Here is a 14844-nt window from a genome sequence, read left to right as displayed (position 1 = left end):
TTTTTTCCTGCCCGTCTTTGCCTTATTTTTCTTTTCTTGCTTTCCATTTATTTTAGGAGTGGAATTTTAGGTTTATATTGTTCTGTAAATAGGTGCACACCTTAAAAAGGTCGGTGCATCTGTTTAAGTGCATTGTAAGCTTGTTATCAAAGTGATTGCTAAGGAATTTTTGATGGGTGACAAGTAGCTTGCAAAGTTAGAATTTTGGTAGGTATTTAGTCACTTCCCTGGCTGGTTAATGGGATTATGCTTATTCTTTGGCTGGTTTTATTTGCTCTTTCTTTACTTTTAAATTTCGCAAATATAATTCTTTAACTATGCATGGGGAAATTTAGGGGTTGGGTACTGCTTTGTTACAGCTTTTAGGCTGGAGTGCAGTTTGCTAAGGAAGAAAGAGACTAAAATACTGTATTTTGTGATCCTAATCTCTAAATGCCATATAGATTATATGTGTGTATATATGTGCATTTGGACCTCGTGTTTTGCAGAAGGTTTACTTTACTTTGTTGATAATATAAAGGTATGCCTAGGAAAAAGGTAATATATCTTGTTAATAACTATTATTTTGCCAAACATGGTCTAACAGCTATTCTTGCAAATCCATGGTAATCGGAACCAAATAGCTGTCACGTTCCATTTTACAGCAATTGGAAGTAAATCCTCGTCAACCATAAATTACACTATATCAATATTAATCTGTGAGCAGGCGTTTTGGGTCATGTGCATGTTTTATCAGCTCTGCATAATCCATTGTATTACATCTTTTTAATAATCATGCTGTTGTTATTTAAAAGTAATAATCACAATAAAATTAGTGCTCAATTAAATATTATGCTTCTACTACACTATCTTTACTCTGCTACACTAATTTATTTTGCAGACAACTGATAACCACCGTATTACCACTCAAATAATAATTGCATACAATTTGCCTAATTTATAATGTGGGCAACATTAATTTAATAATTAATTTAAGAAGCTGTTACAACCCAATATGTGAGTGTAGTTCAAATACGAGGTATTTACAGGTATTGAGTTTTAGTGTTTGCTTAGGAACTTTCATTTGACTACGATTTTATGTGGATTTAGAGCTGTGCATCAGAAGGAAGGGAACTCTTGTGCCTTGGTTTTTCCATAAAATATGAACATATTGTCCCTCATTCTAAAATTCTATTTGCTGGTTTTTTGTACCATGAAACAATAAAAACATTATTGTTTTTAGTGTTTTTAGGGTTCATGAGGAGAGAACATTTTTTGATTTTTTCAAACAGTTTGATATCTGCTCAAACTCTATGTGACACAGGCGTTCACACACACTCACTGCAAAGATTAAGTTGCATTTAGCTTTTAATAATCCAATAAGTATATTTAAGTGCATATATAATATGTGGGTACATAATCTGCATGTCTACACAAATGTGACATGTATTTTATTATACATGTAAATATTCTTGTCTCTGACAAGTAGTTGTGTAGCTGAAAGAGAATTAAATTTAGCTCCTCTGTCAATGAACATGTGTGTGTATGTAATATGTTATACATACATCATCTCTACACACCCAGGAATATGCATGCGCATCCATCAAGATTTATTAATTTTGTCTGTGTATCCAATATGGTGTGGTCGCTTTGTAACATTTGCAAATAAGTATGTATAACGTGATGTGTGAATTGTTGCTTATTATTTTGAAGTTGCCCTCCTTTTGCCTGTGAGCTGGCCTTTGTAAAACATGTTTCACAAGCATTTATAAGGCAATTAGGGACCCTCTTCTGCATTCCTTGCAAACCCAAAACTTCTCCTAATCTGTGCTGCAATCACTAAGAAGGCAAGCTCAGGCCTACTGTGTGTGTGGGTGTTTGTATTATCTGTATGCGAAGTACAACAGAAACATTGTTAGCCTGAGAAATATATTAAAAACATATTTATAGCTTGAGCAGAATTTTTTTTTTTAATCTGATGAAAAGATGTAAACTTTCTCTGCCTTGCCTTTATACCAGGAAATGACTTTGTGAAAGTTACTCATTGATGGGAACAATACAGTTAATTTCTCTCCACCTCCAATGGAGGTACATTTTTATGTCACTTCTTGAAACATATTTTGTCAAGAGCTGTGATTGCTACAGCATGCAGTACCACTACACATGCTGAAATTCTCACCTGACCTTCCAAATTATTAGAGGGAGCTTTGTCTTGATGATACAAACTGCAGAATCAGCTTTTTAGTTTCCTATATTAGGAGAGGTTGCCGTAGTACAAGAATGAGGTGTTTCACTGACCCTTCATTGAGAATATGAAGGTAACTGAGAGTTGGTGTGGGGGTTTTTGTTAACACTGGGGTAAAATGTGTAAAATATGGCCACAAATATTCTTGTGGATGTTTTGCCAGACTTGAAAAAACTAAAAAATACACAAAACAATTTAAATAAATGTAAACTCAGGATGAGATGAAAGGGCCAGAGCTGAAGTTTGCTATGATTCCTGAATGAATAAGAAGTGCTCACCTGGGCTTGCGTTTAATATGAGCCATTCTATGAGGGAGAAAGGAAGGGAGATGGATATAATGAAAAGCTTGAATGCCTGTGTGCACCAAGGGGACCACTTGCTGTTAAAAATCAAATTTCATCTTTTAAATCACTTTCCATGCTTGTCTGTGGTAACCAAGTAAATGAAATCTTGCTGTGGCCTGGGACCACGTGGCTAGATTTGAACCTGCTTACAGTATAAAGTGGTGTCATTAATCAGCAGCTGGGAAACAACAAAACTCAACCAAGACCCAACCACCCCAGAATATATACTCCTCACTAGCACAAACAAAGGCATTTATGTTTTATGTTGTAGGTATTCATATTTTTAAGTCCTCCAATCTTTAAAAAAGTGGAAGCTGAGAAAATACTTAGCAGAAAAATTCATATTGAGGTATGTAAATCAAAATCTGGTGAGGTAGAATGAGCAGGTAATAGTGTTGTCTTAGCTGCGTGGTTGCAAGGACAAAGACTTGTTTTTTTCCTATTTTATATTATGTATCACAAGTAGCCTAATTACAGCAAAACCAGCAAACTGCCAGTTATACAGGAAGAGGCTTAAACTCACTAAACTGTTACATAAATAGAAAGTTCAAAGGTCTGTTTGTGGCTGACAAAGCTGAGAACAGGCCATCTGTGGGCCAGGTTCCTCTCATGTGTGAATGTAGAAACACACTGCATGCCACAGCAGCACACTCTTTCATCATAGTCCTCAACCTGGAGGGGGTGATCCTGCTCTCCAGACAATGGTGAACTGTTTCAGTTCCAGCCCTTGCTATTTCCCCCTCTTCACCCACCTTCCTGCTTCCCTCTTTACCTTGTGCCCTGCAGAAGACCTTCTCAGTTACTGTTCTTTTAGCAGGGTTTGTGATAACTCACTAAATGAAAAGTCTTCTGAACATGGAAACTGTTGTGTTTCTGATGGGAATTTGGGAAAGAGAGTAGATAAGCTCTTTGGGAGTTAGTTTTAATTTTTTTTAAAATTTAAATATTTTATGGGGTGATGGTGAGAACTTTAGTGTAGGAAAAAGTTCCATTTTGAATGGATTTCTGTAAGAGTTTTATCCCTGTCCCTTCTCCCTAAGAAATATTACAGTTGAATTGCAGTTACTTTTTGGATTTGTATTACAGATATCCACAAGTAATTATTTGAGAATGTTTAATTTTCAATTTGCTCTGAAAGTGTAAATGGATAGATTGTGTGGCTGCTGGTGGGTGTGTGAGGGGGATTAGATGCTGTCAAAACAAACAGCTGAAGAAGACCAAAAATAGTCTTGGGCCAAAACCTGTACTTGAAGTACATCCTGATTTAGTAATTCTTCCCCGACTGATATTGAACTCCATGGAGTGTAAATCTTAAAAGAATTTGGCTGTTTGCAAACATTAAGGTCACATCTATCCTATGAGGCAAAATTACAATCAGTTTAACAGCATTTGACGTGTTTTCCTAATGATTCATTCAAGAACTTAATTACTTTTAAAATATAAAAATTGGGATGGAGAGCAGATACATTAGGTAATGTTCAGCTATTCTGAGGCCAGACAGAACTTAAGAGCATTTAAGCAGTTTGTCATGAATGCCAATTATATTGTTTGGGGTTTTCTTTTTTAGTAAAAGATGATACTATGATGCAGGTCCTTCAGTAAAGCAAAATTACTCCTTTTGTCTGACAAGAGTACTTCTGCAACCTGGAATTTTCTACATAATTTAGAGTGGAAAATGTGACATTCTGTAAAGTATTAACTTAAATATACTAAATGGTCTTTGAAAAGACGGAAAGACACTGCTGGTCTTCTTATGCTTCTTAGGACTGAGACAATATGCTCCAGTATTGTGGAAGGAGTGTTGTGATGCTTTCTGTGTTATGAAGCCCAGATTCTGTTTTTATCTAGGTAAAGAAAAATGCTCAGTATGGGATAAAATTTGCGCTAAACTTAGAAAAAGCATGTGGGCCTTAATTAAGCAGGGCCCATAGACAGGTATGTAGTTTTAAGCACACAAGAGGTCCTATTAAAACAACTCTGATTTCAAGTTAAGTTTCACCAAACTGTGTCCTTGATCACTCCCAAAATGCTTGATGTGTTGTACTAATGGCTAAGCCGCAGTTTTTGATGTATTTGGTAATAAAAACTGATGTTATTTTTGACTGTACAGTACTCATTCATTTCCCTGCAATCTACAGTAGCTTTACATGATTTCACAAATAACTGGGCAGCCAGAAAGAATGCAAATATTAAATCCCATTTTAAAAAAAAACCTAGAGGGATTGTAGAAAGCATTTTATACCTTAGTCCATGAGGTGTTTAGAATAAGCATCTAAAAAGATAGACCCTATCCTGTATTTTCCCTGTGCCTTTAGTTTGAGGTAATGAAATTATTTTTGTGTCAAGGACTTGAAGGATTTGGTTCCTGAATGTTTGTTAAATGTATGTAGTCAATAAATACCATAAAGAACCTTGGAGAAATTACCTCCTCCAGCATCTGCCTGAGTCAATGCCAGTGATGTCAGTGAAGGTGCTCCCAGCTGACTTGAAAGGGTCCTTGATTTGCCCATTTTGGCCAAAAGGCAGACTTCTTTAAACGTGGAGCAACTCTCTAATGACAAGGATCAGCAAGGCACTGTGCGCATGCCTAATACTATGCATGTGGAAAAACTCCTCAGAGCCCAATTCTGAACCTGTCCAATTCAAATTTACTGCCTTTCTTTTACAGAAAGAATAGAAAAATGGAGGGGAAAGCTTGAATCTTTTCTCTTGATTGCAGTTAACAGTATGGATTTTCTAAAGCCATCAAACATCTATTAGCACTGAAAACTGAAAATGTGCCACAATTCTGGGTTTTGCAATGTTGCAAATTCTTTCTTAAGCATTGAGAAAGAAAGCAAATCAAGTAAGATGTCAAGTTAGTATCACCTTCCATAATATAACATGGTCAGGAAGACACACTAGTGACTCTAAAAGACAACTCTTTCATCGTTTTAATGTTACTGAATGTTCTGTGTTGATGCTTTGTAACCAAAATATTTGTTTAAATTGTTCTAATAGCCTTGGTCAGAGGTCAGAAGGTACATTACTCCTGACTAATGGACAACTGTAGAGATTTAAAAAAATTAGAGGAAGGATGGCAGTGTGTGTGTCAGTAGCTTTTAAGCTCCGTCTTGAATAACTTCTAATGAGACAGTTGTTTGACCAAAGATTCTCACAAAGGGCATATGATGTTAAATCTTTGTTTGTGAGGAAATTGTGGGAGAATGAGCTCGAGGGCCTGTTTTCAAATACACTATACTGGAGTCCAGTCTCAAAGAAACTTTATAAAAATTGTATATTGCTTCTGAATTTCAATAGGACTGCTATTGAGTGTAATCAGTTTGATGGGTTTACAAGGTTGGGCTCATAGCACTGAAAAAGTAATGTGGAGCAAGAGAGCTGAGGTAAGGAAATAACCCAAAACTTCCTGCAGTTAACTTCCCAGCTGTTACAAACTGTTTTATCATGAAGAGGCTATTTCTCAACTTGTACATAGCAGATCAACAGCACAAATTGTGACTTTTAAGCAAAGGCCTAGTCAGTAGTTTCTTCAGTAAAACTGCATGTCATGTTTTAATAACATTTTATGAATGTATTCAAATCAAGCCACTGAGAGAAGAAAACTCTCACTTGGCAAATTTTTTTCCTTGTGACCTCAGCTGTTGATCTGTTGTTGATCTGTGTCTTTTTACTGGAGATTATCACTGAGTCCTTATTTCATGTGATTTGGAATGGTGAGTTTTAAGGAGAGTTGGAGATGATTCCACAACTGGAAGCTGATTTTCCTTGTAGGTGGAGCAGAGAATAGGGAATGCCATTTACTATGTGTGGTGTGTAAGACTTGTTTAGTGAGGAGCTGTAGTCAGCAGTTCAGAATCCTGACTCACATGCAGCATGGTGCTACCAGTTATAGTAATACATGAATAGCCCACTCATAATTATATGTAGTTATAGGGGTGGGGTATTAACAACCAGCAAAAAGAAAACGAGATAGAGCACCAAGTTAAAAATCACTGAGTTGTTCTTTTGACAAGTATTATAATAGCTATTTTTGTATGCTGTGGGTGTACATGATGTTGTGGAATGAGTAAATTCTGTAGCTCTACATTGCCAGCGCCTGGGGCGCAAACCTGCAGAAAACTTACTACTGAGACTTGTGCTTTTTCCATTTGGCACTTTATTTACATGGACTGTTGGCAGGATTCAATTGTAGCTCAAAAATTTTCTTGGACATCCAAGTGTAGGCTCATTTGATAGGTGATAGTATGTACATCCTGCAAAGTGACAGACACCTGAAAGTGACACTGGATAAAAGCAGAGCAGTCCTTGGTGGCTTATGATCTGTGCTGAGAAGGTGGCTTCATAATGGAATATTTCTTATTTAAATGTTTTTATGTCTGAGGGTAACAGTATGTTATGTAAGTCTACTTACTCTTTTTTTTGTCCTTTATTACTGGTTTAGGTCAAGATTTCTCTTGTGAGGGAAAAGAGCGTACAACTGTCAGTAGAAAAAGCAAATGCAAAGCTTTAAATATAAACTATCATTAAGGTCTCCAGTTCCCATTTATTTCAGTCTCATGTCATGAGGGAAACTGAGATCTTGCCATAACATGGTGTTTAGATGAGTCTGTTTCTATGCTGTTAAAGTCACACTTGTATTTGAGATACTGTCTTGGAACATTATATATCTGTTGGTTATGGACCTCTTTGTCTGCAGAGATACCAGAGTAAGAGATGTTTTCAGAAGGTTGCACATGCTTTAGGTCCCTGTCCTGAACTCTCAGGTGAGACCCCCCCCCATAGCTTGGGAGGCAGCCAGTTCACATATGAAAACTTTGGGCTGCTCTTTTGAATGTGGGGGTGATTTTTCTTCCAGTTTCTTTCCTGTAGAACAATGGAGTGACATTTTTCCTGGTGTTTCCTATGAAGAATAATGATGAAGAATTATCTTCTCTGTCTACAAGTGTTTAAAAACTCATTAGTTAGGGTCCCTGAAAGAGTTCCAATACAAGTCAGTGGGTGTGGTGAAGCCAATTGTCATGGGAAGTGGACTGAGCCCTGGGGCTGGTGGTCAGCAGGGAGGCAGAGCTGTAAAGAATACTGTGCATATGCTATAGTAAGCATTTTCATAGATCTCCTCTATGGGAGAGGACAATGGCTTTGGAGTTCATATTTACCCAAAAAGCAGCCTTTTGATTTTCATGGCTTTCTGCTTGGTTGCACATTGGAAAGCCCATTTGTCTTCACCAAGCCTTTGAAGAGGGGTAGGTGAAGGAATTGAGGCATTGGCCAGTGTCTGAAGGCTAGTGGTTGCTTGGTGAAGGAACTAAGTTGCATTGCTTTTTTTTAGTAATGCTTGAAAGGGTTGTAATTTTTAAGTTTATGAAATCAAGGTGAATATATATTCTTAGAACATGGTTTCTCTCACTGGTACTGTGGCTAGTTACTGCCTTTGGAAAGTCACTTGGTATCTTTCAAAGTGAGGCAATGGTATTTACTTTTGTGGTGATTTGCCTTTTTTTAATTTTTTTATTTTAATTTTTGTTCAGTTGCAAAGCATGAGAGATAAAGGCCAGCTGTGTAGTTAACTTTATCTGGTCTTTCTGCTCACTTTTTCATCTTACTGGGTATCAGCTGGGAACTGCTCTTGACATTTTCTCTACTCTGAACTTCATTCTAGCTATATAGTCCTTCACTGGCTTGCTTGTACAGCGTTACCTACAAGAAAAGCAAATGGTGTTGTCTGTGGCATAGCTGATGCACAGAGATCCTTGTGTTGGATGATACCAGACAGATATCAGACACATGTTTAGAAAAATGTGAGGATTTTTCTAGCCACAGACCCTTCAACCAATATTGATTTATGCCTCTTCTTTACCTCCTTTTGTGAAGTGATAAGTGTAGCATCTCCAATTTTTACTGGTAGACTTTCGGAGAAGTCATTGTCATCACCCCTCCTTATACAGTGGGAAATGGGAAGAGAGAAATGACTTGCAGAAGGACTCTTTGTTGGTCAGGAATGCAGCTGAGTTCCACTTCACTGCTTGCCAAGTCTGATGGGTATATTTTCCCATTTTGTGAGGGTGTGATGAGGTTAAGTCCCTTAATGTTATGAATGTTTACTGTGATAGAGGAAGACAGAAACCTAGGCAGATATATTAGTAGGGGGAAGGCAAGCCTATAAAGAGGAATTGTGGGATTTGGGCAGAGCATGTGTGCATGAGAAGATAATCAAAGCAGAGAACTCTTCTGAAAGGCAGAATTTATTTACAATGTGTATACTTCATGTAATTTGCCCTGCTAGTATAGCTGAACAGTGAAGGCCATGGACCTTTTGGAGACAGAACCATCTTGTTACACCAGAACACTTGTCATTTACCAGATCTTATAGCAAAGCTTTGTATATGCAGCTGTAGCTTAAGTAAACATCATCTCTTGGATGGTTCACTGAATAGTACATCCACAGTTTTTCAGAAGCATTGTTGCTCTTTGAGCCAGCTGCCTTTGTTTCTAGCAGATCACTGCTACTTTGTTGGTTAACCCTGGGCATGAATTTTCTTCTCATATGTTATTAGACTGAGCATATTTTCTATTTATACTACTTGGGGATACAAATTACTGTGTTGCATTGAGCAAGCACAAGGAAAAGTACATCCTTGTGATTGGACAAAAAAAGAATACAGGGTAAAATTTTATTCTAAGGTCCTTTCTTTCAAGGTTCAAGGGAAAACAGGCAGGAAAACAATTAATGGTCTTTATTTTTATGTCCCTGAAAAGTAGGAGGTATTTTCATATACGTGTTTTAATAGACTATGTTGGTAGAATTTGGTTTTGAAATTAGCAATGTGCCTTTGAAGAAAGGAATGAATGTTGATGAAATCCTATGTGTCACTTTTAGGCAATTGGGGAGATGATCAGTGGCATACATACTTGGAAGCATTATCTTTGTGGCTTTGATAGCTGTCTGTGGACCAGTAAGTTTGCACTAGAGGGCTAAGCTGGAGGCCACTGCAGCTGGTTGAAGTTTTTCATTGATTTAGTAAACTCTAAACCATACTTAGCTACAGCTTCCCGTTTTTTCAGATTTTATTTTGGGAACAGATGACCTTTACCTACTCTGTAGTAGAGCTCCAGAAATATTATGCAATCTATTGCAATGTTTTTGTTACTGTTCAGTCTTCCCTTTTCTCTTTAAAGAGCCCTTGACCAAACTGACTGCTTTTTAGTGTGTCCATGGATTATAGATGAGGGAATATAATTAAAGAGAGTTTTGGTATTTGTGTAGGGAAATACCTGTGCACTCATTTAGAATCATAAGCTCCATCGGCAGGACACTGAGCATGTTTGGATCATAGACCATGACTAGGTGTTATCCTCATCAAGATAATAAATAATACACTTCCCTGTCACTTCACACTGCTGTTTCTTTCCCCATTACCCAAGACAAGCTGTTGTGTGAGAATTTCCCTGGTTGTAGACTGCTCATGAATCTTGCAGTACATGACATGCAGACATCTAACAAACATGACTAGAAACTGCATAAAATGCACAGACATAACACAGAAGTCATATGTTTGAAAACACATTAGAGCTCCACAAATAACCTGATATCTAGAAGGCTTTTTTTCCTCCCATGTATCGATAACCAAAAATATTCTGGTAGCTGCCTTTCAACCAGATCAGTGTTATTTTAATTTTGTAATGATTTTTGCTTCAATGATAAAAGGTCTCAGCAAAAAATTGAGGCAGACTAGAATGTTTGGTTAAGATTTAATATTTTCTAACTAATTATAAAGCAGTGTTAATATGTGCTCTGATATCTGTGGGAAGAAAAAGAACATAAAAGATACAGTTCCATTGTACTGGTCTTTTGTAAACAACGGTTAGGTTGATGTCTGAAGCAAGGGTGAGAAAATGGATAAACCTATTCTAAAGGGTTTGAAAAGTTGAAGTGAATTCTTAGTGTAGATTAGGAACAAATTATGACAGCCAAGCCAGCATTACCTCAGTTGATTAATTTAGAAGGATACTGGTCAATGATTTTAACCAACAGCTATGCACAGTAGAATCCTAATGGGATCTGTCTGTTAAGATTACATAAAGTAGAACATTTGATTTATTTCATAGCTTTCCAATGCATCACTTTAACTTCATACAAATAATGCATTAGTCACACTGGATAAGATGGCGTATCGAATAAAGTTGTGATTTTGTCTGCTTCTTATAATCTGATTTTATAAAGGATTAAATCTGTTTTAGTAGTTTATTCATATCATAAAAGAGATTGTTGGTTGAATGAAATCTTTACATCTGCCACTTTCTATCTCATTAGAAAAGACAGTAACATAAAGTTCCTCGTTTCCTCCCAGTCTATTTTATCTCCTGGTGTGTCTGAGTGTGTATACCTTCCATACATGTTTGTATATTATAATGTCAGTATGTTCTCAGAGTTGTGGTTACGAATGTGTCACAGCTTTGGAGGGATAATACCAGGGGCTCTATGTTCTGGCCAAGAACAACTGGGAATGTGGGCAAAGGGTGACTGTCAAAAATCAGAAAGTGATGGCTTGTAGCAGCATGGCCACTTTGTGTGTGTGTGTGTTTATATGTCTGCATGTGTGGTGCAGAATTCAGCAGGTACTTGAGCACACTCAGCCCTTCACTTTGGGCAAGGAGTGTACGCTTAACAATGAGCAGGTGTTGACTTAAGGCTGATTTAAGAGGACTTGAAGGCTAGGCATTCCTCTGGACTTAAATGTGAATTGTCACTTGTGACCAGCTGTCATTCATCTGTCACACCTCCACTGGTTTTAAAAACACTATTCTAGTTCAGATGCATGGTTGATTTTATTAAGTTAGTATTTAACGGAAAGTTATAAATCTAGGCATTTTTTATCCACTCTTGCTGGGGGGTTGATTTATTGTTTGTGTATTTTATTCCTTTTGTTGAAATGTGTGTCACTGACAGAATGCTGCTGTTACAACTAGCAGTTGTTTCCACATAGACCTTCAAAAAGTAGTATCAGTAGATCTTTTCATAGATGTTTTCTTATTTGTATGTAAGGATCTTGCAATTTTTATTTACTCCTATTCAGTTTTTAGGGCCAGATTTGGTCTTCTGAAGATGAGATTGTCTTAGATTCTGATGTTGAACAGAAGGTACTATCCAGCTCTTTCAGTTGTCTTTTTACTCAAGGCATGTTCTGAGGATCTCAGTTCCCCCTTCCAAAGACTTGCTGAGGACAAAACTTCTTCATTCACATTTTCATTTGTTGATATGTGTTTTAGTTCAACTTGCTCTGGCATTTAAATCTTGTCTGCTTTACATACATACATTGATTTGGTAGGAGTGTTTTGATATAAAATGTGTGGTCAGGTTCCTTTCTAGGTCAGGGATCCTCCTGCAAGCTTTGGTTGCAGATGCAGCAGGAGCACTGGGGCAGGCAGGTGGCTTGTGATGGGCTCTGCCCTCACAGCAGCCTTTGGGCTGCCAAAGAGTTTACACAGAGCTATACCCATTTGACTCTCAGTGCAGGACTGGGCCTGTCTCTGACTCCGGTGAGCTTCTGGAACAAGACTTTAGGATTCACATTTTGTTCTTCATACTTTGTTTTAGGAGAAATTACAGCAGGGCTCAGCTCTGCTCAGTACTGGCCATTGTCTCTGCAGCAGTGCTGTGCTCACTGCTGAGCCCTGCAGTCATGGCTGAGTCATTTTGTGCTTAAATCATGTTTGTTACTGAAATTGAGGGGGAAACCCCTTTATATCTCATGAAAGTGATTTTGGTTGTATGCATTCCCATGATGCAGAATGGTCCTCAAAAGGGCAGTAATGTTTGCTGAGGTGGAGAATTTCTGGGGCCAGATCTGGGAAGTGTGCACAGGTTGGTTTGCTGAGGGCAAGATAAGGGACACTTTACCCAAATGGAAACTTCCTCAGCTAAATTTAAGTATCCTCTACTGCAGGGTTTTATACACACAATGAAGCAGCTCTAGGATCTGTGACCTTGCTTAAAAACTGCGTGGTCATGAGAAGCAGACACAGCTCCAGCAGCACAGGGGGAAGTTGACTTTGAAGGGAGCCTTCCCCAGCTACCCTCCTTCACGTGAGGCCTGACTGCTGGAGGTGTGATCCTGGAGCTGGACATGGCTGGAGCCCACATCCATCTCTGCTATCAGAGAATGCCCAACCTGATGCTTTCTGTGTGCACAGCTATTTAAATGAAAGTATTTGTCAGATTCCTCACATATGTAGTAGCATAATTTTGGGGGTGAAAAACATGTGCTAATTATGTATTGTTCTAATTGTTATTCAAAATTAGACCCACAGTTCAGTAGGACTAATGTCACCTTCCAGTCTTCAGTTAAAAAATTATTCCGTGAGATGGTTACACCAGTAAGACACAGCTTAAGTATTTAAATATGAAAGAGCAATTCCACACTGTTCATTTTCAGTGAGGAGTACTGACTGTATCGCTAAATAAACAGAGAACAGCATTTTATGAGAGATTTTTGTTGTGTTTTATTTGGCAGCTGTCTTAAAAGGAATTCTTCAATAGTATTTATTGTATTTTGTGCTGGTAGGGGTGACAGCCAAAGCAGAATCTGAGCAGTTTTACTTGCTTTACTCATGAACAATAAGAAAATATTGCTGTATTAATTACTTTTGTGCTTTATTGGCAAAAATAAAGAGATTCTATAACATGAAATTGCTAATATGAGAAAGGCTTTGATTTTCTCATTAGCGCAGGATATTTTGCATCTGTTCTGGTTCACAAGTGCATTGTTGGCACTTAAATAATAATAATGACTCGGTAATGAATAAGAATAACAACAAATAAGCATGTGAGTATTCAGGCAGTCAGGCACCCTCCGGTGTTTATCAGTAGGTTGGTTTTGGAGGTCTTGCAAAGTGAGCTGTTCCCATATGCCCATTCAGATTTTCTTAGATCATTGCGCAGCCTGGAGATTCATTTTGCTGCTGACATGGCTGGGTTATATACAAGCACTTTTTTCATTGTATGTCAGTAGTAAAATGCTGAAGTTGAAATGGGAGACGTTTATTCCACTTAGAGTCATTTAAGTCTCCATTTTCCCTCTCCATTTTTTCTTCTTCTTTTTTTTTTCTTTTTTTTTTTTTTTTTTTTTTTTTTGGTGTGTGTGAATAGAGTCTTAAGTATCTCATTGTTTTGAATTTTTGAAAATACCAGAGCACTGGATTGTTCTGCCAGTCTTTCAAGTATATTCTTAAAAACATAACCTGGAAACACTTTCACTACAGTTCAACTCAGCTTGTATTAAATTGTCTTTGCTTCTGTAGGTACTCCTACATAAACAGAGAATGTTAAACTAATGTTTGCAGTCTATCTTGAATGTTAAAAAGCACAGGAATCTAAAATGAAGGTTCAATTTCTGATTTGACTTTTGGTTTATAGCACTGTCTCACCTTCTATAAAGTCTCTTGCCTGCCTGTAGAATATGCCACACAGTGCAATTTATGGATTTCATTTTTCTCCAGGTCTTATCTAATATCAAATAGTTAAGAACAATGATAAGTGAAGGATAGCACAATACTCCCTTTATTGTTAAAGCAGTGGCTAATTTTATCAAAGTATATTAACTTTTAACCTTATTCTCAAAATAATTTGGACTAATGATGTGGCTTCATGGTTACGTGTTTAAGCGAAAAGGAAAATGATCAGTTCAAGTTAGGGGAAAAAACCCAGAAATTATGCTGTGAGTTACTGTTTTCTTAAGACACTGCATTGCACTGTAAATTATACCCTTATGACCCTGCAGCTCAAGAGTAACAAAAAAGTGTGTATGTGTATAAACAATGGAATTTGACAATTCTTTTTAAGATTCTTAAGGTTCTGGAATGGCAGGCAAGAAGGGCATCTTCTGTGTGAAGAGTCTAAATTGTACCTGTCCATTAATGCCATTAGAGGACTGTCACTAAAACAGATCACCAGAAAGTGGTCATATTGATTGCTCCAAGTGATACTTGTTTAAAGAAGTCTGCCTATGTTAAAGTACACTTCAGCAATATATATGAAGCAAAGGAAAGCAAAAGTTGATTTTTTTTCCTTGTTGATTAAAATTATTTTTTGGTCCAACAGCCCTCCACTATTCATGGTAAAAATAAAACAGGAAGGGAGGAATAAAAAAAAAAAAAAAGAAAAGCAAAACACATAAAAAAGTTCTCCTCCTCCAATTAAAACAGTTTAGCCTTGGATAAGCCAAAAGAAATTGGTAAAGTAAGTAGTTTAATAGCACATGACCTGTAAAGTACTTA

General features: G+C 37.3%; 1 protein-coding gene across 1 annotated transcript in view; it reads left to right on the top strand.

The window, feature by feature from the left end:
- AFF2 (ALF transcription elongation factor 2) overlaps positions 1 to 14844 on the top strand; it is a 339956-nt gene that overhangs the window by 811 nt on the left and 324301 nt on the right. The gene's annotated exons all lie outside the window — the stretch shown is intronic.

The sequence above is a fragment of the Pseudopodoces humilis genome, chromosome 15 (genome assembly GCF_049639895.1).
Source record: "Pseudopodoces humilis isolate 2021_Gansu_Grassland_sample_001 chromosome 15, ASM4963989v1, whole genome shotgun sequence".
In the NCBI taxonomy this organism is placed as follows: Eukaryota; Metazoa; Chordata; class Aves; order Passeriformes; family Paridae; genus Pseudopodoces; species Pseudopodoces humilis.
The sequence above is the reverse complement of the archived record's forward strand: the minus strand, read 5'-3'. Positions and strand labels throughout refer to the sequence as shown.